Here is a 25,473-nt window from a genome sequence, read left to right on the forward strand (position 1 = left end):
GACCAAGAGGGGTTTGGGGGAGGGGGAAAGACTTCCCCTTTTTCTTGCAACAAACAACAGTCTTGGCAATACTGTCATAAGAAACGTCAAAAGAAGAAACAAGCGGGGAGGATCCCACAGAGTTTCTAACAGCAAGTTGTTGCTCCAGAGCAGCAGCAAACTGTTGTTGCAGAACAGCATCAGGAGCAAAAACATTGGGAGTAGATCAGAACTACAAGGTAGGAGCAACAGGTGTGGGAGCCTCAAGAACAGAGGAGGCCACAACAATAGTAACTAGAGGGTCACCAGAGGCATTAGCAGTAGTAAGAGACACAACCTCATCAAGGTAGGAGACATCACCCTCGTGAGAGGAGTCAATAGAATTAGAATCAAAAGCATTAACAGTCTAGTGATCAGCAGTAGCATCCTTCCACCAAGTAGTATCACCTCTGTAACAAAAGAGAACAATTTGAAGCTAAGTGACCTGTTGATAAGCATCTTTGGCAGCGAAAGGGGAGGCCCTTGTAATCCAATGAGTGAGTCCATGGCCTATCCCCAACCATAAGAACCACATCCCCAGGGAGAGGCGAAGAGACGTCCAAATCAGTTAAAAGGGCGTGCAAAGGTAGAATGACCCATGGAAGACATGGCCTCATCAACGATCAAAAATCGGCCAATAGAGTTTTCAATGGCCTTATAACAAGAATGCTCCTAGAAATGAAGGGGGAGATTAGGAAGGCGAACCCATACTGAATACACATTAAATGGTTTACTAAGAGGATTTAAAGAAGTTGTATGTGGCTTGACAGAGAGAGAGTGAACTACCCAAGCTCACAACTTACCCAACACTAAGTCACGATCTTGAAATGAAGCAAAAGAAGCAATGAAAAAGCCTCTAACACAAGGAAATAGTTCAATGCTATGATCAACCAAAGGCTTCCAGGATTCACTCACCCAAGGTCCAAGAGAGAAGGCCAAAATCCACCAAATTTGAACACCATTGAACAATGTTGGTAGAAATTGACATTGTTCACAATGTCCTGTCCACAAACCACCACCAGGGAGGTATTGGCACAAGGAAGTGGATGAATCCCCTTGGGAGGATGAGCAGCAGATCTGGCCACACAAGCAAAGATACGCCTACTAGTAAAAGGAGGCCTGGGAGGGACCTTAGCACCCACAACAAGGTCGCCATTAGCAGCAATGGAAGCAAGAGCAGCATCACCAACCTGAGTATTCGCAGCAGAAACACCTGCAGGTTAGGCACCCAACCCATCCACTACAGCAGCAATTTCATCGATGGCGACACCACCCACAACAGCACCTAGGGGAGCATGAACCACCTAGCACAAAAGGAAGTGTGGTTCCAGGAGAGAACAGAGCATTTCGATTAGGCATAAAAGATTAGAATTATGCATTCACTGTTACATATGTTATGCACCATAAATATTTTGCTTCTATAGTTTTGGCCCTTCTTTAAACTTAATGTTGGGTTACCATCATTTGATTTTATATATATATTGAAATCAAGTAAAGAAAATTACATAGAATAAGGCAATCAATACAAAATAAAACTATTAATAGCAAGGACAACTATATTACAAATTTACAATGACTAGACCTATGAACATGTTGAAATTCACATAGGTTTCTTAACTTGTCTACACTATATTACAAAATTCATTGAGTAGACATGTGATCATGCTAAAATTGTAAAAAATGGTTATTTGATTTGTTGAAGCTGCTCCAGAACCTTTCTTCTTCTTTTTTGCATAACTTATGGAACTGCGAAAAAAAGGCCACATGAAGGAGTTAAGTTAGAGTAACATCTTAGAATGTCAATTTCATCAATTTCATGGTAAAAACTATTAAAAAAATCAGCAGTACATATGTTTAGCCAAATATTCTTAAGAATAACCTACCTAATAGAATCTGCAACCGCATTGTTATGCATTCCAAAGTCCAAAATGACTTCTTTCCAATTAAGTTCATGATTAAAGGTTGAAGAAAAAAATTTAAACGCAGCAAACCACTATTTTTAAAATAGAAACAATCCCAAAAAATGTGTTTCATGTTTTCAACATACTGTAGGTAGCTAGTTGAACCATAATATATTTCATCCTATCCCCAATAGCTAGTTTGCAATGTATTATTTTTCAAGCCAACATTTGAATATCAAAATCAACTGTAGATTTTCAAACCTGGCACTCAACTTATTCCAAAAGTTAAAATTAAATCTGCATTTCCATTTATAACTTAGTTGAAGAATGAGGATGGGTATACACCCTCTTCAAAAGAATGTGCTTGAGTGGTAAAAACTAAAACAAAAGAAAAAATCATTTGTGTCATGGCATATGAATGCAGTAAATAAGGATGATGAAATTTGTTTGAGGAAAAATTAGAAAAGAGAATGAACTTATGTTTTGTTCAACAAATTTCTCTTTGTTCACTAGTATTAGAATACTCTATTCCTTTCATTTGAAGATATATTTTCTTCTTTTGTGGATATCGAGGATTTGAAAAGTTTCCAAGACAAATTTGAAAAGTTTCCAAGACAAACTTGCGCACAAGTATGAACATCTCCAATAATTGGTCTCCTGAAAAGTATCCCTAGTGTTCTTCCCCCGTCAAAGATAGAAGCCCCCTATAGCTATACATGAAACTATAGAGCTTCGATTAACAAATAGAGTAATGCATATAGATAAATCGGGGCTTTTGTTTTTGATATGGCAGTAGGTATTGAAGAACAACGAGATTTTGTAATTAGGCTTCTAGAGATTGATGCTAATAAATATTTAAGAAGAGCAATTGGAAGACACACCTGGCTACTAGTGTGTATAGTCTGATTGACCTTAATGTTAATTTAAACGAGCAGAGAAAAACATATAATGAACACAAAACAGCATAAAGGAAATAACACAAACGCAACAAAGAAGACACGAGACACAAATTATAATGGTCTCTCTATTAATCAATATCTCAATACCCCTCATACATGGGTTGCACACAGCCATTTATACAAATGTATTCAGCTATGAAACAAATAGTTGGGAGAAGGTAAAAGGTCATCTGATCGTTGGGCTTCACATTCCCAACAATCTCCCTCGTGAAGGCCAACCAATACAACCATGCAGAACGACATCCCTGCTTCCATTTCAATTCTCATATTGCAACCAGACCCATTAAAGATTTTAATTTTGCCAAACTTTGCTCACGAAAACTTCGAATGAGCATTCTCCAAATTCTATTAGACTTAACAAAAATTAACAACCGAACATCTTCTATTTTTTGGAACACTTCCCTTTGAGCCACCATGTTCGCCTCCCACTCCAACACAACCCTGAAGCAAATATCATATGCATTCTCCACCAATTGATGAACTGGTAACGTAGCGTTGTAGGGCTCCACAACTGTACTTTCTAGTTCAATTAAAGCTTTTGCATCTTGTGTTGAGGTGAGATTGGAGATAACTAGCCCAGTTTTTGGTTGATCCAGCTAACAATTCCCTCCTTTGTTCATTCATCGAGACACATCTTGTGAACTCCATCGACAAATAAATATAATGTAGGAAACCCCTGCACAATGTATTTCTCCACCAGATTGTTTTCTTATGTAGCATCAACTTTTGCCAAAGCAACTTCTCCTTTCAGAACTGTCATAGCTGCAACATACTCGGGATAATGATTGAATCGATCAGATGTTCCAAATAATTTACATTTAAACCCGTCTACGAAGGCTTGAAACAAGCAGAGAGAATAAAGATCTCCCTGGGTGAAGTCAAAGGTGTCCGACTCGGAATCGAGGCAGACAAAGTACTACCAATTACCCTGTGGCACGCCCTTCAACGGTGGTGATAGGCAGTAGACATGCCATCCTCGATCATGCCTGTCACACAGAAGCAGCACTTCTTCATACTAGCCCCTCTTGCACAACTTGCATATCTGAACTGCCTTCACTTATTTTTCCTCTATGAGGTCTACCTCAGTTTCTGCCACAATTGTAGTCACCCAACCCCAATCTACAAGCTTCTCTTGCAACATCGATTCAAAGGCTTTGCCTACACATGAAATCCTACCCATTTCTCTCAAATCATTCATGGCTCGATCTATATCAATATTAGGCTCATTTATCTCAATATCTTCATTGATTGTTCTACTTCTATGAGAAAACCCCAATTTCTCCTTAGCGGTCTCTTTAGCCTTGTCAACCTCTCTGCCAAAATCATTGTCCTCATCGATAGAAACATTATCATCGCCAAGCCTCCCAAGGCCATAACTTCGCCCATCCTCGGCAACGTTCCAGGTTGCATCCTCCTCGGCAGCACTCCAAACTGCATCCTCCTCCTCTCGAGAGGCAAACTCAACAGCTAATTCGACAGCAAATTACCGAGCATGTCCAAACACCTCTGGAAACATGGCGACTATGAGACTCTGACTTTCTAACTTCTCATGGCAGTTAAAAGAAAAACAATTTCCCTTTGTCTTTATATACTTAGCCAAGACATTCTCCTTATTTATCAATTGTTCCTCAATATTTTTTAGCTTAGTCTGAAGCTCAGTTTCTCTCAAACGAACGTTTTGCAGATCTTCCTGAGGAGCCAATAATTTGGCCTTTGAACTACTATGATTATATTCCAAGGTATTACAAGGTTCTTAAGCTCAAGATGTCTATCAATCGATATATCTTCAAGATTGCTAATATTTACTCTTGCTCCATTTAAGCTTTCCATAAATTCTTTTTCCCTTAAACTAGACGAAATCTCAACCTCCAAAATTCTTGCCTAGGAATCTTCCATAAAATACAATAGATTTCGTGAGTAAGAAATTCTGCTACTTTAGTCTCATAATTTTTTCCTCTTGGTAGCTTTCAGCATCATATGTCTCATCTTCTTCAAGCTCCTCTTCACTTGCCTCAACATCCTCTTCTTCAACTGAATCCTCCTCATTTTTCCAGCCATCCCACCAATGGACACGATGTTTTGTTTTAACTTTCACTTGCACAACATCACTTTCCATCGAATTTAAATTTCTAAGAAATTATTCAATGACTGAATCGGTTTCATCATCTTCTTCTATCTTTGTTCAATAACTTAACCTAAGCTCTGATACCAATTGTTAATTTAAACCAGCAGGGAAAAACATATAATGAACAAAAAACAACAGAAAGGAAATAACACAAACGCAACAAAGATGACACGGGACCCAAATTATAGTGGTCCGCCATATAGGCTACATCGACTCTCAAGCAGGAAACTCTCTCTATTGATCAATATCTCAATACCCCTCATACATGGACTGCACAAACCATTTATACAAACATATTCAGCTATGAAACAAATAGTTGAAAGAAGGCAAAAGGTCATCTGATGGTTGGGCTTCACATTCCCAACTCTTAAGTCCTACAAATTCTGCTACAAATTCTGCAGGATCGATATGGAGGACAACCGTTCCCCAAATTGTCTTAAGCTGCTGCAGGAGTAGATTCTGCATGATTTGTTTGACAAAAAAATAAGCCTGACAAGATATGAGCAGCGTTGAGAACAATTAAAAACATGTTTTATAAGAGCCAATCAGACTGTTTATCGGCCATGCTTTGGAAGGAAGAGACTTGCAAAATCTTCTACCGACGGATTTGCCTTGCCTTCCGAAGCAGGCGAGGATTCTTCTCACCACCAGAAGGCTGGAAGAGACTAGCGTGCTACTACAACGAGTTATTGTTGAACGCTATGAATATAATGTCAATATTCTTACTCGCCCACAGGCGAAACAACTTCTGTGCAAAAGCGACAACGAGTCATTCCCAAAAAAATCGATGGACTTGTTGAAATGTGCAGTGGAATCCCCTCTCATTTTGGAGCTAATGGGCTATAAATTGAGAGAGGAAGTTAGTGACGTGTCCACCTATAAAGATGTGTTTGCATCTCTCAAGGAAACGCTAACAAGAGGAGAAGAGGATAAGTGTAGAAGTGTAGTGGATGTTGTATATAACAGTTTGAAAGAGCCCCGTCTAAAAGAAGCATTTTTGGACATCGCTTGCTTTTTCAACAGTTGGCCATGGCGCATTGTCTCTTATGTTGTTGGAATGGAAAACCTTAAAGCACTAGAACGTGCAGGACTGGTACAAGTTTGTCGTGAGTCCGATTTGCGATAAAAATACTCGGGATCAACCAAACTGGAATGAGTTAGAGGAGTTCGTGGGATATATGGACTACCAGACGGGCACTGTGAAAGTTGTGGATGCACTTAGAGCCCAAGGGAAGAAGCTGTCAAACTCAAATAGAATTATGGATGATGTAAAATCCTTTTCTCGAGCTCTCCAGGCTAGGCAGGTAGGGTATGAACATCATTCTAATATCTGTAAAGATTAAACCCTTTAATATTTGACATATTTATTTCCTGGCTTTTGAGAATCCTTCTCGCACGATAGAGTTCACATTCTGAAGATAAAAAATGTTGGAGATTGTAATCATAATTATGTCAGCTCATCTTGTCATCTCTGTATCCCCATATCCGCAATTTATTTCTCAGCATTAAAGGCAAACATTGAATTGGATTTTATTCAAAAGTATAGTGGAGAATTTGTATTCTTGAAAGAGAGGTCACAAGTTCAAATTTTACATAGGTAAAATATGTATGTTTCATTTGTAGTACAGGTAAAATATGTATGTTTCATTTGTAGTATAGTTAGATACCTCTCACAAGGAGTATGGGATAGTCCCATATATAATATCCTACTCTAACTGCCTCAAATTAAAGCCTACAACGCAAATTCAAGAGATTGGGGTTAAGGGAATTACTTGTAATAATTATCTTTCCAACAACTTCTTGACTTTTAAGCCTTGCAATCATCGCATATAAAACACAAGTGTATATATATATATACAAATTAATTTGTTAATGCTATCAATTAGAACATGTAAATCAATATCACGCTTAAAACTATAATCATATTAAACCTATTCTAGGTTTGGGATAGGACATGATAAGAGTGACCCAGCCAAATCTTACTAAGCCCAAGAGCAAAACATTGACCCTCTTGGCCTTGGTGGCAGATCTTAGGCCCCATCCAAGACGGCCTACTTAGCAGGATGTTGGTCTTACTTTCCTATCCATGTCTTATCTTTTGTGTTGCTACCAACTTATCAAGGTAGGTCCGGTAGGGGGGAATGTAGCGGAATTCTTAGCTTAACCGAACTAAGCCCAAGAGCTGACCCTCTTGGCCTCGATGGCACAACTTAGGCATCCAACAAGGAGGCCTACTTAGTTGGCAGCCTTAACCCTCTTCCTACATCCCTCATCCTTCCCTCCATGATGAGTTTGAATATGTAATATCCAAGCACTAATATTAAATCAGAATTGGCACTAGATTCTATTCATATGAAACCGATATGCATAATACATGATAAGAGAGAAAATACATGAAAAGTCAGTATAATATTTTCATTATAGTTATGTCAATGACTAATGTTGATCATATACAGATACACTATTAGAATGTGTAAATTATAACAAATTGATCATTTCTCTATAACCTTATTATTTGTATGTATTCCTTCTTTATGGTACAAGACTATGGTTGTACTTGTGATTGATTATAATTTTTAAATTATTTGAGAGAGATTCGATATATTTAAGAGTCATAGCATATTGAGAGCGGATTATATCATACCAGTCCCTTAATACCTTTGTTGCCTTTTTCTTAATTTCTGAGTGTCATGTTAATCTCCAACCCATTCCTTTCTTTTTCTTAATCCCCATGGATACCGCCAAGAACAAGGATGTTACTACCTGTAACTTAATAACAGTTTTGATCTAATCCAATCAATGGTGCTCTCCTTAGATGCTTTTGATTCCTTTCATTTATGTCTCTCAATGTGAGGGAGAGGTCAGACCTCTTCATCATGTATGCCCTTTGGCAAAAGACACACCCTTTCACCATTAGCACCCTTCGAAAGAGACATTTCATTATTTCTACCCTTCGAAAGAGACACAACCTTTCATAATCAGATCTGCACTTCTAATTTCCAAATTATCCCCCTCTCAAATGAGGTTCTCTTCTCCCTTTTATATCTCATTGTTGAGGGAGTCACAGCTTTTCCTTTCGGATCTTTTGAATTTTCATTAACTTAATTAATTTTAAATTATAATTAATCATATTTAATTATATTATTTTATATTTTTATTTAATGTTTAATATTTTAATTTTATTATTATCATTTATTATTAAATTCTATTTCAAAGTGGGGACATTACACCATATTACTATAAATCATCTATAAACCCAAATGCAGACCGCCCAACATCGTGGACTATAAAAAAATATTTCCTTCTTTCTTTCCATTCGAGTGGATTTCATCTTATTTGTCCATTGTCACATTTTTAGTGTAGTCACAAAAACATTATTTTATGTCTGCTCTCTTTCCTCCATAAATCAAAGGTTTTCTTTATTTTGCATGAATCTGTATTTTGCTCATTCTCTCAGCAGAGTCCAGCTCAGTGGAGCTATAAAGAGTTGTATGAAGTTGTAAAATCTGAGTTTGTATGAAGTTGAGTTAGTGAAAAGAATGTAATTAGGTCTAAAGGTTATTAAGGCAACAACTCAGTCAACTGATGTAATGTTTTCATGATGTTTAATATAATTTCTAGGTTTGTTTTCTGCTCTCCCCTTTTCCTTACAAAAATACATAGTTTTGTGAGCACAATCATCGTGTACATGGCTTTCCCATGCAGAAAATAAAAGGGATCCGGATTTAGAGCACAAATGAATACGAGGTTAAATCCAAGCGTTTTGCATCCACAGCTAGGAGTTTAAGAATTATCCACTTTGGGAGTTGTTGGTGTACGTTTTATCATATACAAAACATTAGAATAAAAATGTCCAATGACACTCTATCCTCTCTTGAAAAATCACCTCTTATGTTAAGATTGTGAGAAGATCATATGGCGATTCCAAGGTTTCTTTTGTCAAGTCTTGACATGGGGATAAGCTCAATGGGCATTGTGATATGTTGGTAATACACAAAGGGACTTACGCTTGAATTGTTCACAACTTTGGGATTTAGACAGGTTTATCAATTGGTGCTCCTCTTTTTTTTTGGATTTTCGGGTTAAGACTTTCAAAAAGGATAAAAAGGATAAGGGTTTAGAAGTCTACTCTACTCCTATGAATTCAAGAGATGGTATTGATTTGGTGAACTCAATAAACCACACTTTTCTTCGCCTCACTTAAGACAACTACACAAAGCGGGTGCTATCTTCAAGGAATGTGCTTATGATCGGAAGTTTAAGCATACACAAAATGGAAAGCTCGGACTAACTTTGCATAATGAATAAAAATCATCTATTCATCAAAAGTATGAGCGGAGATACACCACGAATCGATACTTATCAAATCTTTCATTCAATCTTAACAACATGAAATAAAATCTAACTAAGGTGTTGAAGAAATTGAAAACCTTGCTAATCACTCAAATAATAGAGATTACAAAGCCTTAAAAAAAAGCACACAAGTAATGTATTATCTGAAAATGACCTCCTTGCAACAATATTTCAAAATCTTCACACTCTCCAAATGAGAGGAGGAAACCTTATATAGGAATCCAAAATTTTGAATGGCCAAGATCGAACAGCGATCAAGGGCCCAGATTGAAAGATTAAAACCCTAATTAGGGTTTCCCAAGACTCTAACAATTTGAATAGAAGAGAAGGAGACAAGTGGCATAGCTGCTAATTTCACTGAGGTAGGCATCCAGTTTCCTTTCTAGTAGATGCAATGTATCTGGACACTAATGGTCAAACCTCCTCCACGGTGACACTTGACAAACTGCCAATTTGGTAATCAACCATGTTTACGTCATTAGTACATGTGGCGAGAGCGTTTTCCCAATCAGCTGCTTGTGATAGGAAGTTCTCATCAATGAGTAAGAATCTTGAAATCCTAGTGAGATCATCCTTGAGAATCGCTCCTGAAACTTTGAAGAAGTTTCCTTGAATTTTGGCCCTCAAATTCTCTACATGTAATTGTTTTTCTCGCACTTCATCTTGCTGCAATATCTCAGCTGTTGTGAGGAAAACCTTGTCCAGAATACCACTGACAATGTTTTCAATTTCCAAACACTTAGCTTTGGTTTTTCTCAAAGATTCAACCCCAGTTGTCAAAGCAAAGTACCGAGTGCTGAAATCATATCTCTCCCCTGACTGAATAACTTCTCCATCTACCAAATCCTATTGGGAAAGCCCTTTGATGGTCTTTAAGTGTGGGATTATTCTGTTTTGAATCTCCTCAACATCTTCCCAAGCTTCAGCTATGTCCTGAATTCTTCTTAACAAGAAAGAGGTGGAGTCATATGCTGATATTAGGTTTGCAACAAGTATGTCAGCACGCTCCAAGGCATCGGAAGTCCATCCTTTAGCCTCTCTAAATGTAGTCTTCATATCCTCATAATCCTTCATTGACTCTAGTGGAAGAGGTGCGGGAGGAGCAACTGGTACTTCCCAATCAAGTGGTTTTGTTAAGTGTTGAACATACTTCTTTCATTGCTCATTCTCAGCTTCAACCTTCGTTCTCTTTTCAACTTCCTTGTTCAATCTTTCCTTCGAATTCCTAGACTTCCTGAATCTTCGTGGTCTTCCCCTTATAGTCCTCAGGAGTAATGTTGTCTTGAGTTTTTCCTGCCTTTGGTACTGCTACATGTACTGATCTAAACCCTGCACTATCTCTCTAAATCAAAGAGAACTTCTTAGTTGGTTTAGGTGGTCTTATCTCAATTGGTTTATTTAATTCAGCCAAGAATGTATTTGTGTTCTCTACCTGATGAACCTCCTCAAGAACCTTGGCTTTCATTCTTTCCCTCAACCAATCCGGGATGGTTGATTGTTCCATGCCACTCTCATCAAAATTATCTTCAACTTCCTTAGGTGTAGTAACTATGCCATCGAGGAATTCTCTCTGAGGTTTTGGGTTCTCAAGTTCTAGAACTCTGGTGAGAATAGGGGGCTGACTTGGTTCTTGAACCATTTCCTCTAATGATTTCCTCAATTACGGGAGGAATAACTTTTGTGTCATTAGCTCCCATTTTACTATCAGGTTCTTGTTCATCAATTTCAATTCTTATTGGAGCAGTAGATGTAGCACTTATAGTCGAATGACCTTCACCAAACCTGTGCTTTTTGGTCACATCTGCATCTCCAGTGATTTTCTTTCCTTTAGCCCTTATGGAATTCTCAGTGGGCTCTTTTCTCTTCCTGGACGCAACACTCTCTGGATTCTTTAGGTTACTCGATGTACTCATGTGATTCGAAGGCATGGACTCTATTGGCAATTTTTGTGCCAACCTTAGCAGAGCTTAGATCCAGGATTCGGTGTGGCTAACATTTCATGTTAGTCAATACCGATAACATGTCATGTTATCGATCTCAACAAAGTTAGTTGCTTCTTCATAATTTTGCAAAGTCATATAACATGAGGGTTATATGATGTGTCAATAACAGGTTGTGTTATTGACCACTGACCGAGTCGTGTTATTGATCGCCGAGGAGGGATCCAATCGGCTAAGTGTTTGGCAAGGTTTTGATCTCCAAGGATAAGGGCCCGCTGGATAAGAAAGCAAAGATAAAGCTTGGACCGCTTATCCCGCAAAGATAAATGAAGACGATGGAGACCACGTGGGATAAGCAAGGTAAAAAAAAAAAAGTGCAAAGCGGGCCCCAGTTCTTTTTCGAGTTGACCGGGTCAATCGGTCAACTCACTCAGGTTCAACCGGCTGGAGGGGCTCCCGGACGTTAGCGGGTCAATTTCCCCTTTCCTCTTACCAGTCGCAGGATTTTCGAACGTAGCAAGCCAAGGTCACGGGATAAGAATTTTCAAAGGTGAGGAAGTATTCCTCCTTATCCCGCGGAGTAGAATGATGACAACAGATGGGCCACAGGATAAGCAAAGTGAAAGGCTTTCATCTTATCCCGCGAGGTTAGAACAACGCACAACTGATGTCGCGAGGTAAGATACAAGGGGAACAAAGGACCCTTATCCCACGAAGGAAAACAAAGATAAGAGAGATCTTGTGAGATAAGGAGCAAACAGAAACTATAAAACATTTTGCTTATCCCGTGGGGTAAATTCAAAGACACAAGTGACCCACTGGATAACAAAAGCAAAGCAGAATCAAAGCAAATTTCTTATCCCGTGAGGTTAAAAAGGACCTGTAGAGATGTTGCGAGGTAAGAGTACAATGCAATCAATGGTCAGCACAGCCAAGGATACGTGGACCCGAGTGCCACGTCGACCAATTGTGTTTGTCGAATCTTCATAAAGGCATGATCCAACGGCCATGTTTTAATCGTCGATTTGGCTTGATGGAGGCCTAGATGGAGAGATCTTGCACGTCCATCTTTGCATGAATCTCTCAGATCAACGGTCAACATTTGAATTCATAGAGGTCATTGGCATTTGAACTTTTGCAAGCAAGTTGTTGTCGACCCGACTGTCGAGACGTTCTTCCTGCTCAAGTTGACACCTCATATTTGATCCAATCGCCCTTCAACCACCAGATTTGCTCATCATTACTTCAGATGCCACCATGCTCTCTTTAATGCAGAACAGAGACTTTTTGTGCCTACAAGTGTACTCAGCCATGCTTGTTGGCAGGGATCCCGAGTGGGGGGGTTCACGCTTCCAAAGGTAGAGGACGCTCCCAAAGCTATTTGTAGCATGCCATCAGAGTTTGGATCTGACCTCTCCCTCTCCTCTGATATTTTTGTAACTTAACCCATGTGGGGTTAGGGTTTTCTCAATTGCAACCACCTGAGTTATGCCTGAACTATAAAGGCAATTTTGTACATTTTTCTCAGGATCTTCTCCCTTCTTTTCTCATGCAGAATTCTTATGTCTTTTCTGCATCTGTAAATTTGTCTTGCCTCTGCATTAATAGAATCTACTTGTCTTACCTAGTTTCAATTTATGCAAACGTGTGTATTTTCTTACCTATTTGTATGAATACATCTTTTTCTTGTTTTCTCAACATGTGTGATAGTGTTGACTCCTCTTAGAGTGGCATGTGAGAACATTGCTCGTTTCTCTGTCGTTGTTAAGAATTCCAACCTTGACTCGGTCTTAGAAAGCTAGACTTGGATAGAAACTTGTGTATCTTTCGAGCGGTTTCATTGATGTTTTGTGCAGCTATAGGCAGGGGAGATCATCCTTTCAGTCTAGGTGCAAACCCTATTTCCCTTCTTTCATGCAACCCTTCTCTCTCTCCATTTTCCTTGTCAGACCATAGATTAGTTTTATCAATGTTGGGTTGGTCCAACACTCTGCATTCAGATTGAAGAGGAAGTAGGCCTTCTCCAGAGATTCAACCTCACAATAGTGCAAGGTCCCACACTTGAGAGGTTGATTCAATGTTCACAAGGTTGGTGGTCAAGCCTGATCACTAGGGGTGCAAACTTTTGTGTTAACATACTCATCAGCCCCCATGAGATCATAGGTGAAGATAACGTTCTTTGCTTTCAGCTCCTTTGTTCTCTGAGCTGCCCACCATTTGGAGTATTCGATCACAGGGCTCATAAGAACACCCAGGTCAAATCTTTCAGATTTTGTCCAATCAACTAGAGCAAGAGGTTCATTCTTCAGGGTGGCATAATGTGGCTGCTCATATTCATTGTCTTCTTCAAGTTGGTCTGCCACTCGGAATACCTCGGATGCCCTGATCAAGCTTAGTGGGATCCTGGACCAAAATCTCTTTCTGATCTCGAAGTTATCAGCCGCATTAGCCCAATAATCTTCAAGGTTTGGTCTATGCTCGAACCACTCCCCATCAATTTGTTTCATCCGATGAAAAGGATCGAAATAGCCCCTTGTTTGATATTGAAAGAACGGGTACCATTGAATCTCCTTGTCAGCATGTGTAGCAACTTGGGCTTATGGACACGTCTCGAATCCATTTCCGATACTGAGAGAAGATGTACCTGTCTTTTGTTTCCTTCTTTGCACAATCATAAAGTTTTCCAATTGTCTTACTACTTCAAGTGGTAACATTTTGTTTGTAGGAAACATGGGTAGTCTATACGGTTGTCCGAAGAATCTCTGGATCCTTAAGTAGGTGAACCTAGGATATTGGATATACCAATACCCAAACCTGTTGATAAAATCTTTTGACTCTTGAGAGAGTCGCTTATGAAAACCTCCCTGAAGGGTTCTCATGATATGCATTAAGAATGCATCATTAACTCTTTCAAATGGAATTTCTCCTCCAAGTGCAGTTGTGGATAACAAACATAGACAACGAACTAGTTCTCCTTATTTCCAACAACTCCTCCGCACACAAGGCATCTATATCTGTATGTCCTGGCTAAAGAATAGATCAAATAAGAACTCATATAAAATGTTATACTCTTCTCTAAGTTTCTCAACTGATCATCCAAATTATCATTGATGATTCTAGCTCAATTTATCTTAATGCCAGCAATTACCTCATGGATAAAATAGTACATCCATGGCTCGAAGGGAGCACCCTACTGGCTGCGCATGACTCTACTCAATAAAACAATGAGGTCTTTGTAATCTTCTTTGAAATATGCCCTCACAAGGAGCTTAGGTATCTTGGAAACACCTTTCCTAGGTTTCTCCAACCATGAATGGTTGATATTAGCCTCATATTCTTCTACATTGTCATTGTATAGTTGGGTTGCTTCATCCCTGGTCATATAGATCGTGTTGTGATATTCAAGGATGTGAAAGGCTTCTCTAATTGCTATTTCTCCAATATTTGCGAGAATCCTTCCATCAAGTGCCACTATCTCTCTATTCTTCGGGTTATAATGCTTGAAACATTCTACCATCAACTCAGTACATTGCATCACTGGAAGGAAACCAGCAGCCTGCACTATACCATTCTGCATCATCTTCCTTGCTATCAATGTAGGAAATTGAGTGTCAATGTCAGTGTCGTGCATCTGTTTCTTGAACTCCCTAAGGTTTACATGTCCTAGGTTTGTATCTCCCCCTTGTTTCCACTTAGAGTTCATTTTTTTATTCTGGAGGAGAATCTTTTTCAACTTGGAACTTCATCTCGACCTTGCGCGTTGTTCCAACCTCGGAGGTCATCCAAATCTACAAAAAGAATAAACAAATTTAAGTTGGGATCTACATTTTAGATACGATTTTGGAATTTGGTAGCTAAGTACATTATGATTTTCACTCTTTCTTTCCAACACTTGCCCTTAAAATTGAGGTTTTTCAACATTCTAACATTCTGAAAATCTTAAGAAAACCCTTGAAAATCGCCAAACTTAAGAAGTTCAAGGTCTGATTTCAATCAAAAATCAGAACCTGAGAGCTATGTCCAAGAAAATTTAGTTAAATTCATTCTAACTCGCTTATAGGGCAAAAAATGAGAAAGAAAAGAAGGGAAATTAGTTGATTTGTTATTTCTCTTTGAAAACTTTGAAACGAATCAGGTAAGAAACCCAATAATCTGCCCATAAGATTCATTTTCACCTTCGAAAGAATGAGAAAGAAAAGAAGTTGCTTGAAGGTAAAACTTAGAGGTCTATCTCAGAAAATCAGAAAATTTGTCCTTCAAACAATCAAGGTTCTTCCAAAATATGTGTATGAACTTGTGAAAAATCGTTGAAAATCTCATACATACTTGAAATCTCCTTTGAAATCACTTCCAACCTGCAAAAAACTCTTCAAAATGTCCTTCACCTGCACAAAATCTCTCTTAAACACTTTCAACTTGCTCTTGAAAGTTCAAACTTCAAATGAAGAAATGAAAGAATGAGGAAGGTATTTGTATTAGAGTTTGAATTCTCAATTAGAAACTCAGAAATCTTCCAAAAATTTGTTTCTATTTAGTCCTCAGTCCTTCAAATATGCAAAGAAAGTTTCTAATTTGATCCTCAGTTGACTTCTCATCCCTTATCTAGTTCGAACTCTCAATCTCAGTTCAGAAATGCAAGTTTCTAAAACAATTTTCAGTTGTTACTCAAACTTGCTCTTCAATCTTTCTCTTTCAAAAACCTTCTAAATCTCTCAATTCGAACTTGGAAGATAAATCTTGTTGACATCACCTTCTTTCCTTCCAAATTGGCAAGTACCTCATGAGGGCAGACTTCATGCCTTTGTTTCCATTATCTATGATTTTGGTGGACTTGGTTGATTCTCTTCCAAATAGGAAGGTGGACTTCATGCCTTTCATTCCCCAAACTTGGGCGGACTCGGTTGAAGTGTTTCTATTTGCAAGAGAGGTAGAGTGGACTTCACTCATTCTTTGCACCTTCCACATGCTACTTCCTTCACCTTCGAGCGGACTTCATGCACCACTGACTTGTTGTCTCCACACACTTCAAGGCAGACTTGAATTGCTTCTCTCCCTCTTCACCTTACACATGGCGGACTTTGTGAGTTTCTTTCTCCATCATGGGGCGGACTTAGTTATTTGTATTCCTAGGTGAAGGCGGACTTCATCAAACCTGTGCACTATGTATACCTCTTCAAGGCGGACTTTGCTTGACTTGTGCACCTCATACATGACGGAGTTCATTGCTTCCTTGACAAAGTTAAGTCCCTTCCAAAGCAAAGTTCATGACACATATGCACCAAGGCGAGGGCAGACTTGGTTCATTGCGAGACCCATTTAGGGCGGACTTGGTCAAACTTATGCACCATGAGATCAAAACTAAAAATCTTCACAACTTGTGCAATTCTTCTCGAATTTGTTTGAAATTTGAAATTCATACTGCTCCATTTATCCACCGAATTCCTTTGGATCCCTAAAATCTAGGAATTTGGCTTTTTCGAACAAAACTTGAATTTTAGAAAAATTTGACGATCATTTTTAGTGAATCTCAAAACCAACAGTGCAAACCCTAGATCCCTTTCCAAAAATAGAAAAAGCAACATCACTAACAAATAGGGAAAACTTTCTAAAAATAGCCATTCCATGGATCGTGCTTAAAATGTCAAAAATGAAACTTCCTAAAAACTAGGAAAAAGCAAAAAAACAAAACTTTCCAAAAATAGAAAGTTGTCCAAATCTAACCAAATCAATTGCAATCTTCGTCCTCCGGCCTTTTAGGCACTTTGTCGGTGTCTAGACTCTGTTCTGACCTTAGTTTGCACAAATTGACTCACAACTTCAAAACTTAGACCATTCAAAACTGACAATACCGATGCCGAAAGGTCACAAGGCTCTAACAAAAACCCTAGAAAGCAGGAAAAAAGGGAGGGTCCCCATTCTCAATGGGGTGATGTGTGAAAAGGTCACAATAGGAGTGAGGTTCATATCAATGGAGTGTGCAAAGAAAACTTTGAAAATTTAAGGTATTTGAGAGGTAATGATTTACCAGTGGATGTCAACAACGCAAAGAAATTGGTATTTCTATATTTGTTTTTGTTTTTGTTTTTATTTCTTTTTTGCTTATTGGGGCAAGGCTCCAGTTAAGACTTCTTTTCTTCAAGTCGCTTGGGCTCTTGGGCCTACCTTTATCATCTGGCACATTTAGTTGGCGAGGAATCATAGGATTTTTCAAGATGTTAAGTTGATGGTTCAACACTTGTGGTGGAAAATTCATCTTTCTCTTTGTCAGACTGTCTCGGCTAAGTGTGACTTGATTGAGAGTGTTGATCCTGGTGATGTTTTTTGTAATCATCTTAATCTTCCTCTTCATGGAGGTACCCCAGAGGTAGTTGGACAAGTCATACAAAATAGGTGCAAACATCCACTTTGAAAGATAAGCAAGGAGGAGCGTTGGGACCCTCCTCCCCTAAGAGTTCGGAAAATCTATAAGGGGATGCATACTAACAATTTGATAGAGGCTCTAGCCATTTTATATGTTGTGGAGCGTAGTTGTAAACTTGGGTGGAGAAGGATCATTTAAGTCGGATTATCAAGTGGTGGTGACTTTGTTGAATAGGCAACGGTTAGAAGATGTCAATTGGCATTTGGTAATGATTATTAATCAGATTTTTTGGTTGTGTGCTTCCTTGAAATTTGTAGCTTTCTGTCATATTCCGAGGGAATGGAATGGTGTTGCAAATTGTTTGGCTAAATGGGCTTCTGATCATATGCAGAATTGGAACATTATGGATAGGAGACAATTACCCCAGGATTTGTCTCTTAAGTTAGACCAATTAGTAGAGAATGACAAGGTTGTGTAATGCTCTAGCTTTGTATCTCTTCTTGTGATTGAATAAATTTTTACCCCTCTTTTAGTTTAAACCATCGCATCCAACTGCCTGGATATAATATGAAATAAACTAATGTATTTGTAGCTTCCTTCTTCATTACAGCTTCTGGACCTATGCAGTGATTCAAGTATACCTGCTGGATTGCTTGAAAGTGTCGGCAACTTATCTTCACTGGAAGAGCTTAATTTATATTTTATTCGTGTCCACCCCAAATGACGCTCCCTGAAACATTTGGCCAACTCCAATCTCTGCAATTTTTAGACGTCAACTTTTATAAAAGCCTCACCACTTTACCTGCCAGTTTTGGCAACCTTGCTGCTTTGAAAGGCTTAAGATTAAAATCTTGTCCTAAACTCCAAAGCCTTCCTGAAAGCTTTAGCGAACTTCGATCCTTTCGCTTCCTAAAGATAAAAGGGGAAACTCTTAATAAATTGCCAGAAAGGTTTGGAAATTTATCTGCTTTAGTAGACCTGCATTTAGAACTTCAATCTTTAATAATCCTTCCAACTAGCTTCGGCATGCTCAACTCTCTGCGGATTTTGACGTTAGATTATTGTGAAAAATTGATTGTATTGCCAGAAAGCTTTTTCGTAATTTATCTGCTTTAGAAGAACTGCATTTTTCTAGGTGTCCCGTAGTAAGTCTTCCTACTAGCTTCAGCGAGCTTAAGTCTTTGCGTATTTTAAGGTTAAATCATTGTTAAAAATTAATTGCATTGCCAGAAACGTTTTAAAATCTATCTGCTTTGCGAGAACTGCATATAGAACTTCAATCTTTAATAAGCCTCCCAACTAGCTTGGGCATGCTTCTTTCTCTGCTGATTTTAACGAATTATTGTTGTAAAGAATTAACTGCATCTCTAGAAAGCTTTGGTAATCTATTTGCTTTACAAGAACTGCATTTGAGTATTTGTTCACTAGTAAATCTTCCAATCAGCTTCGGCAAGCTTAAGTCTTCGCAGATTTTACACTTCTTATTTGTGAAGAATTAATTGCATTGCCAGAAAACTTTGATAGTCTATCGTCTTTAGAATATTTAAAATTAGAAACATGTCCCAAATTAGTGAGCCTTCCACAGTCCTTCAGTCAAATAAGTCATTTTTAGGAGTTGTATATATCTGGTCCAGACAATATGTTGACCCTTCCTGATCAGTTTGGACAGCTCAGTTCTCTGCAAAGACTCAGCCTAATATATTTCAAATCACTGAAGAAACTCTGTCCTGATTTTCATTGCTTGATATCACTAGCGGCACTAGTATTAGCAGGATGGCCTCAATTAGAGGGAAAGGCAATCAAAACCCTAGCTCATATGAAGAATTTGACAACACTGAATATAATGGAAGTCCCACGCTGATAGAGCGGTGGAAACAAGTGAAGGACCAGCACACATTGATAGCGTCGCAAAGGGAGACCAGCAAGTTTGAGGTAACATTTGATCATCAATGGACCTTTATTTGCATTTACTTCCATGCATTCACTCACTCTCTCAAAATTATCATTTTATTTGTAAGATTCATTTTTAGTAGCTCGTGATTAGCTAATTTAATCTTTAGGTGAACAAAAAAATTCCAAATTTTATGTCTCTTACCTCTTTCTACTAGCCATTATGAACGAACTCAATGAATTTTTATGTGGCATGTTACTATGTCATGACAATAATATTCAACGTGGAATGAATTCAAATGCAAGCAAAAGAGTAAGTCATTACTGAACATTTTGATTCTTAAAGGACATTGAAAAATTCGATCCACATCGTTTTTATTTAGGACATCTTTAGGTCTATATATGTAGACTTTCCTATTGCTCATTGTTATTTAATCTAAACCACCAAAGGGGTTTTATTTAGAAGAACTAGTACACCTATCAAGTTGGTAAGCTCCTCCAGCGATGTCTCTATATGTCACTTGGACATATTTATATAATTAATCCATGCAAAGGATAAAGAAAGAAAGAAATCATTAATATTTAACTGATTGAAGGAAAGAAATCTTTTATATTTGATTGCTAAATGCAATTATTTAGTAACTTACACTTACTTTTCCATGAGCTCCTCTTGGAATTGGATATATGATTATCCACGTCATGCAGGGAGAATTCCTTAAAGCAGTTTACAAATGTCTGCCAGCAATTGAGAATAACCTCTTGAACCCACCTGTGTGATCAGTCAGTGTTGCCAAATCATCTTTTCTCCTGTTTCCCATTCATCCTCCTGTGTAATCACTTGGAAAGAATTGACTTAACGAATTACCCCAATTTCTGTCCCTGAACTAATCCAACAATATATGTACGAAAAGACTGAATTGTGAACAATTCACATTTGTTTAGGGCCATTAGGCTATAAAGAGCAAATGCAAATAATTGGACTGTTCCATTGTTGGCAAGTATGCAAGCACAGGTGTGTAAAAGTTGGAGGAAAGAATGCCATATTTTCTCCTCTCTTTTCTCCAAATCCCCTGCCTACACATACACAACCTAGAACTTTCTGCTACGATTACTTTCCGCCATCCTTGTTTCTAATTCTTGAAGGCAAGTTTACCAGAAGGCAAACACCGGTTGCAGATTGTCCAATGCACTTCTGCTTCTTTTTCTTCCCTGCAAAACAGGACCAGGACCACTCTGCTAATCGTCAATCAATCACCATCAATGCCCACAATTCCGCTTTCACCATGAAATCGTGTATGCTAGGCAGTGTGCAGGAGCCCATCAATCTGAGATGCAACGTGAGAAAATAAGAATAACAATTATAACCAGAAACTTGACAGTTGAATCTTACTAAACTTTTGCTTTATAGGCTGAAAAATTAACCATATCGCCACTCTTGTTCATACTCACCTCATCATTGAACACAATCAACAGGTAGTGCTACCAATTCGTTTCTGTCACTGAATCACTGGCGAAGATCCAGCCATTTCTTAAAAAAGTGAACATTTTATCTCAATCACTAAGTCCACGGATTCTTGGTTCAAAGACTGACAATGTGATGTTGAGACATGGATCAGCTAGGACGCGAGCCCAGGACCTTCCATACACTGCTGGAGTGCTCTACCACTGAGTTACTGGCCCCTCTTGGACCAGTCCATCATTGGTTCGGGTGTGGCTTATTTCCAACACCAAAACCCCCCCTTAAGCCACACCTCTCGTGTGCTTGGGGCTCTTAGCCTGGACCTGGCTCTGATACTATGTTGAGACATGGACCAGCTAGGACTCGAACCTAGGACCTTCCATACGCTGCTGGAGTGCTCTACCACTGAGCTACTGGCCCCTCTTGGACCAGTCCATCGTTGGCCCGGGTGTGGCTTATTTCCAACACCAACATGTGATGCATCTAGGATAAAGCTTAAATAACAAAAAACATGTCAGTTGTTTACTTTCAGCTTGCATTGTGAATCTGAAAACAGAGGATAAACAAAGGCAATAAAAACAAACACATTAAACTTATAACACAAGCTAGACAGGAAATTCTTTTATTCACTCAAACTTCAAAATGGATTACATATTGCCTCAATAAAGAGGTCTTTTTATAGAGCTCGTAGCCCCTTACAATAAACTGTAACATGCAGCTATAAGTAGCAGATACAACTATTAAACTTGACTCTCTCAATATGCACATCGTCATGCGTTTCATGCATAGTTTTCTAAACTAGCAGATAACTTTATTTTGCATGCATGCGCAACATCACCCTAACCAACATGCATAGAGTGCCATTAGTGTTGTCAAGGATCCAAAATCACTGTTACACATCTTCAAATAATTGCAACCATCCATGCCAAGATATTCCAAAGACTTAGAGCTATCCAAAAGTATGAAGAAGGCTAGTCAGTTCGAATTTTACTTATATCCAAGAATTTCAAACAAATCAGCTGGCCAAATCACTTTGCACAGCTCTTTAAGTTGGAACAACCTTTCAAATCTACAAATTTCAAGGTAAATATATTGACAAAACTTTTAGGCAATGCAAAGAGTTTCTCTCATTCACTTAAATTCAGCATTTGTAAAGAAGATAAATTGCCAAAGCTGTCTGGCGAAATGGTGTAAGTGGTGTAAGTGCTGCATTCCTCCATAAATAAAGATTTCAGTTGTCCGAAGGTGGAGAACATCCAGTTCAGTGCACTCGGACAAATACAACCTTCAAAAAAATAAGACACTGACTTAGTTGCAAGAAAGTTAATGATTTGAGTTGACAAAAGCTGGTTGGAACCATCATCAATACATCACAACCTTTTAACTCCAATTCTTCTGATGAAGATAAGTTGTCAAAGCTTTGGAGCAATGAAGAGAGGGTTGCAGAATTGCTCAAAGATAAAGATAAAGATAAATCGTAAACAGTCAGCACATTGTTTGTTATTTGTCACATCCAAAACTCCAAATAACAAACAACATGTCAGCGATTTACTTTTGGGTAAGGATAAAAGAAGTAAAGATGTGAGTAACTGCACATGATTTTTCAAATGAAAGACAAAAACAATAAATGAATTCGTAAAAAGCACTATTGTATAGCCGATTTTGAGTATTTTAGAAAAGAAATAGCACTTGCCTCACCAACATTGTAACTAATTGTTGCCATTAAAACAGCCAGTCACTTGAGTTGACTGAGATCTAGAGGCAAATGTCCACCAGCGTCTAAATACTTTAGACTTTCAGAGCGGAAAGGCATATTCCATTCACTTTAATGGATTTGGGGATATGCATAACTCTTAAATAAGAGTGCCTCGATTTCAGGTACCCTGCTTAAATTTCAAATTCATCACTAATCCCTTTTATTTTCTCCAATGTCTGGTAAAAAGCATTTACAATGTAAAAGTTAAAACTCAATTTTTATCTATAAATCTATTTTTCACAAGATCAAATACACTATTCAAACAAATTAATGAGGTAACATTGTAAGCACAACATACCTGACTGTCTTTTACGGCATCCATTAATGATTCCAAATACAATACCCTATCTGATTGTGACAACTTTCTTCCTCTTGCCCTTATTGTATCATGAGCAATCCTGCTTTGTGAATTTAAGCCCAAATAATTCTAAAACTAAAGGAATTCCACCCATATTTCCACAATTTCAACCACATCTACGCTCTCCATGCCTTGCAGAAGCAATACTTTGGCATTGTCTAGAGCTATTTTAGATAAACGTTTTTTCCTGTCTGGATAGAAAAGCAATTCTACCTCAAACGGAAAGTCTCTCTCCAAAAGCATGTCAATCTGATCAAGCCTTCTCATGGCTAGAAAAATTCCCATCCTACTTGGAAGGCAGCGTAAATCTTCTCGCAAAAGTTTAGTAAGAACATTTGCTGCAGGAGGATTGCCAATAACATGAATATATGATGCACCACTTCCCTCAAATCCTTTGTTAGTTGGTCCCAGGTTTCCCGCATAGGTCAGCTCAATTCTTAGACCACAAAAGTGCCGCAACATCCGTTGCTGCAGCTTCTTAACATGATCATTGGAGTAGTTCTGATCCACATAGAATCTGCAGGATTTGTAGACCTTGAGGTCAAAACGCTTGAAAACAGAAGTTGTCAATACTGATTTTTCCAATAGCTCCAGGCCAACGGGGCCACAACCCCTCTCTTTGATTTATCAGTTGGATCCATTTTCAGAAACCAAAACCAACTGAAAAATCAACCAAAAACAAACCACAGGCCTTGTTTTAGATACAAATATAGATGGAATAGGATGAAACTGGAGTAAGATAGCCCATATTGCTATGTATAATCTATAAACCTCCATAGATTAAAAAATAATTGTATTGCAATCAAAATCTTAAAATATATTTTTCTTCTCTACATTAATGAATAACGTAAAATTAACAAAGTTATCCCGAAATCACTCACAACAAGCATGTGAAAATCTGATGAGTCCAGTTTTATTAATATAAAGTTATAGACTGTAAGTATGAAAATCAGCTTTACTTAAACCGGCAATGAAACGAAAAAATAACTCTGGTATAGAGACCTACAGTTTTCAAATGCGTAAGCTTAAATATCCCCAAATAACCAAAAAAAATAAAAGCCCCAAATCAAAAGAAAAATAAGGCCCGAAGGACATAACAAACAACAAAAAATACCCAAATAACAAACAACGCGCTAGCAGTTTGATTTTAGGCTTCTCAGATCTACTTCGCTTACGAAAACATAATTATGTTCCATACAATTCCCAAATGCTAAAGCTTGAATACCAAAACCCAAAAAAATATGCATGATGTTTACATTTAGGCTTCTCAATTCTATTTCTCTGAGCTCCCCCATAAGTGTAGTATCGACTTCTTAAACCAACATAGGCATTTGTTAACGACCATACCTGATATGGGTTCTTCTCCTACTGTTGAATAACGCGGGTAATATTCTCCAAAACATCAATAACAGCTCCCAGAATGAGTTTTGCATAAGTATGTGCAACCAGAAATCCTGTACAGCCGTTTACCACGAATTATGCACCGAAAGAAAAAGTAGGAAAGTAGCTCATTAAATTTTAAAAAGTCTTCTTCTTAATCTATATCGCGTGCAAAAACTTACCTAGATAGCCTGTATGAGATATGTACAAGACACACAACCCCAATCCCATTGCATACTCATACTCTGAAGAAGGCAATACACAGAGAGAGGGGGAGAGACAGAGACAGAGACAGAGACAGAGGGACAAAAACAGAGAGAAGAGAAGGGCAGAGGGGAGAGGGAGGGCTGATAACACATAAGAGATGCAGGGGATAATTATGGTAAAACCCTAAAGAGAAAACTGTGTGACACGAGACTCCTGGGTATTTTTTTTACAGATAGGAAATCAAATGCCTCACAATAAAGATGAGAAAAGTTCCAAGAAAAAGGAATCTAGGGTAGATGATTCATGGTCAGTCAAATCAAGGGTTGCTTTTTTAAAAGTAGCATGCTCAATTTTTTAAGTTCCCCATGGCTTCTCTTTTATCATTGCATATGCTTTCCAGGGAATACAATAGAATAGGTAGTCTGGAGTCCATATTCTTTCCAAATACAGTAGAAGAGTTTTTGTTTTGTTTTTTTTAAATGAAGTGCATAGGTTTTTTGGTTTTTTTTTCTTTTTAAGTTTTTTTTAAGTGAAAGGTTTTATGGGAGAGTGGCCTCTTTGCTTAAACTATGTGATTAACCAAGAGTACATCAATTAATTTCCAAATACAGTAGAAGAGTGAAGTGCATAGATTTTTTTTTTGGTTTTTTTTTTTTACTTTTTAAGTTTTTTTTAAGTGAAAGGTTTTATGGGAGAGTGGGCTCTTTGCTTAAACTATGTGATTAACCAAGAGTACATCAATTAAATTAGTACGAGAAACAAATGA

General features: G+C 38.1%; 2 long non-coding RNA genes across 2 annotated transcripts; both read right to left on the reverse strand.

Moving 5' to 3' along the window:
* Positions 1 to 1,529: 1,529 nt before the first annotated feature.
* On the reverse strand, positions 1,530 to 21,500 carry LOC131055413 (uncharacterized). The gene is made up of 3 exons (XR_009108340.1): positions 20,997 to 21,500; positions 20,201 to 20,872; positions 1,530 to 1,764 (listed from the first exon to the last, which is right to left on the reverse strand). It is a non-coding gene; the product is annotated as an uncharacterized LOC131055413 (long non-coding RNA).
* Positions 21,501 to 22,699: 1,199 nt separating this feature from the next.
* LOC131055412 (uncharacterized) lies at positions 22,700 to 25,109 on the reverse strand. Its single transcript, XR_009108339.2, has 4 exons — positions 24,683 to 25,109; positions 24,468 to 24,574; positions 23,061 to 23,780; positions 22,700 to 22,938 (listed from the first exon to the last, which is right to left on the reverse strand). It is a non-coding gene; the product is annotated as an uncharacterized LOC131055412 (long non-coding RNA).
* Between the last annotated feature and the right edge of the window lie 364 nt (positions 25,110 to 25,473).

This window comes from Cryptomeria japonica, chromosome 8, assembly GCF_030272615.1.
Source record: "Cryptomeria japonica chromosome 8, Sugi_1.0, whole genome shotgun sequence".
NCBI classification, from domain to species: domain Eukaryota; kingdom Viridiplantae; phylum Streptophyta; class Pinopsida; order Cupressales; family Cupressaceae; genus Cryptomeria; species Cryptomeria japonica.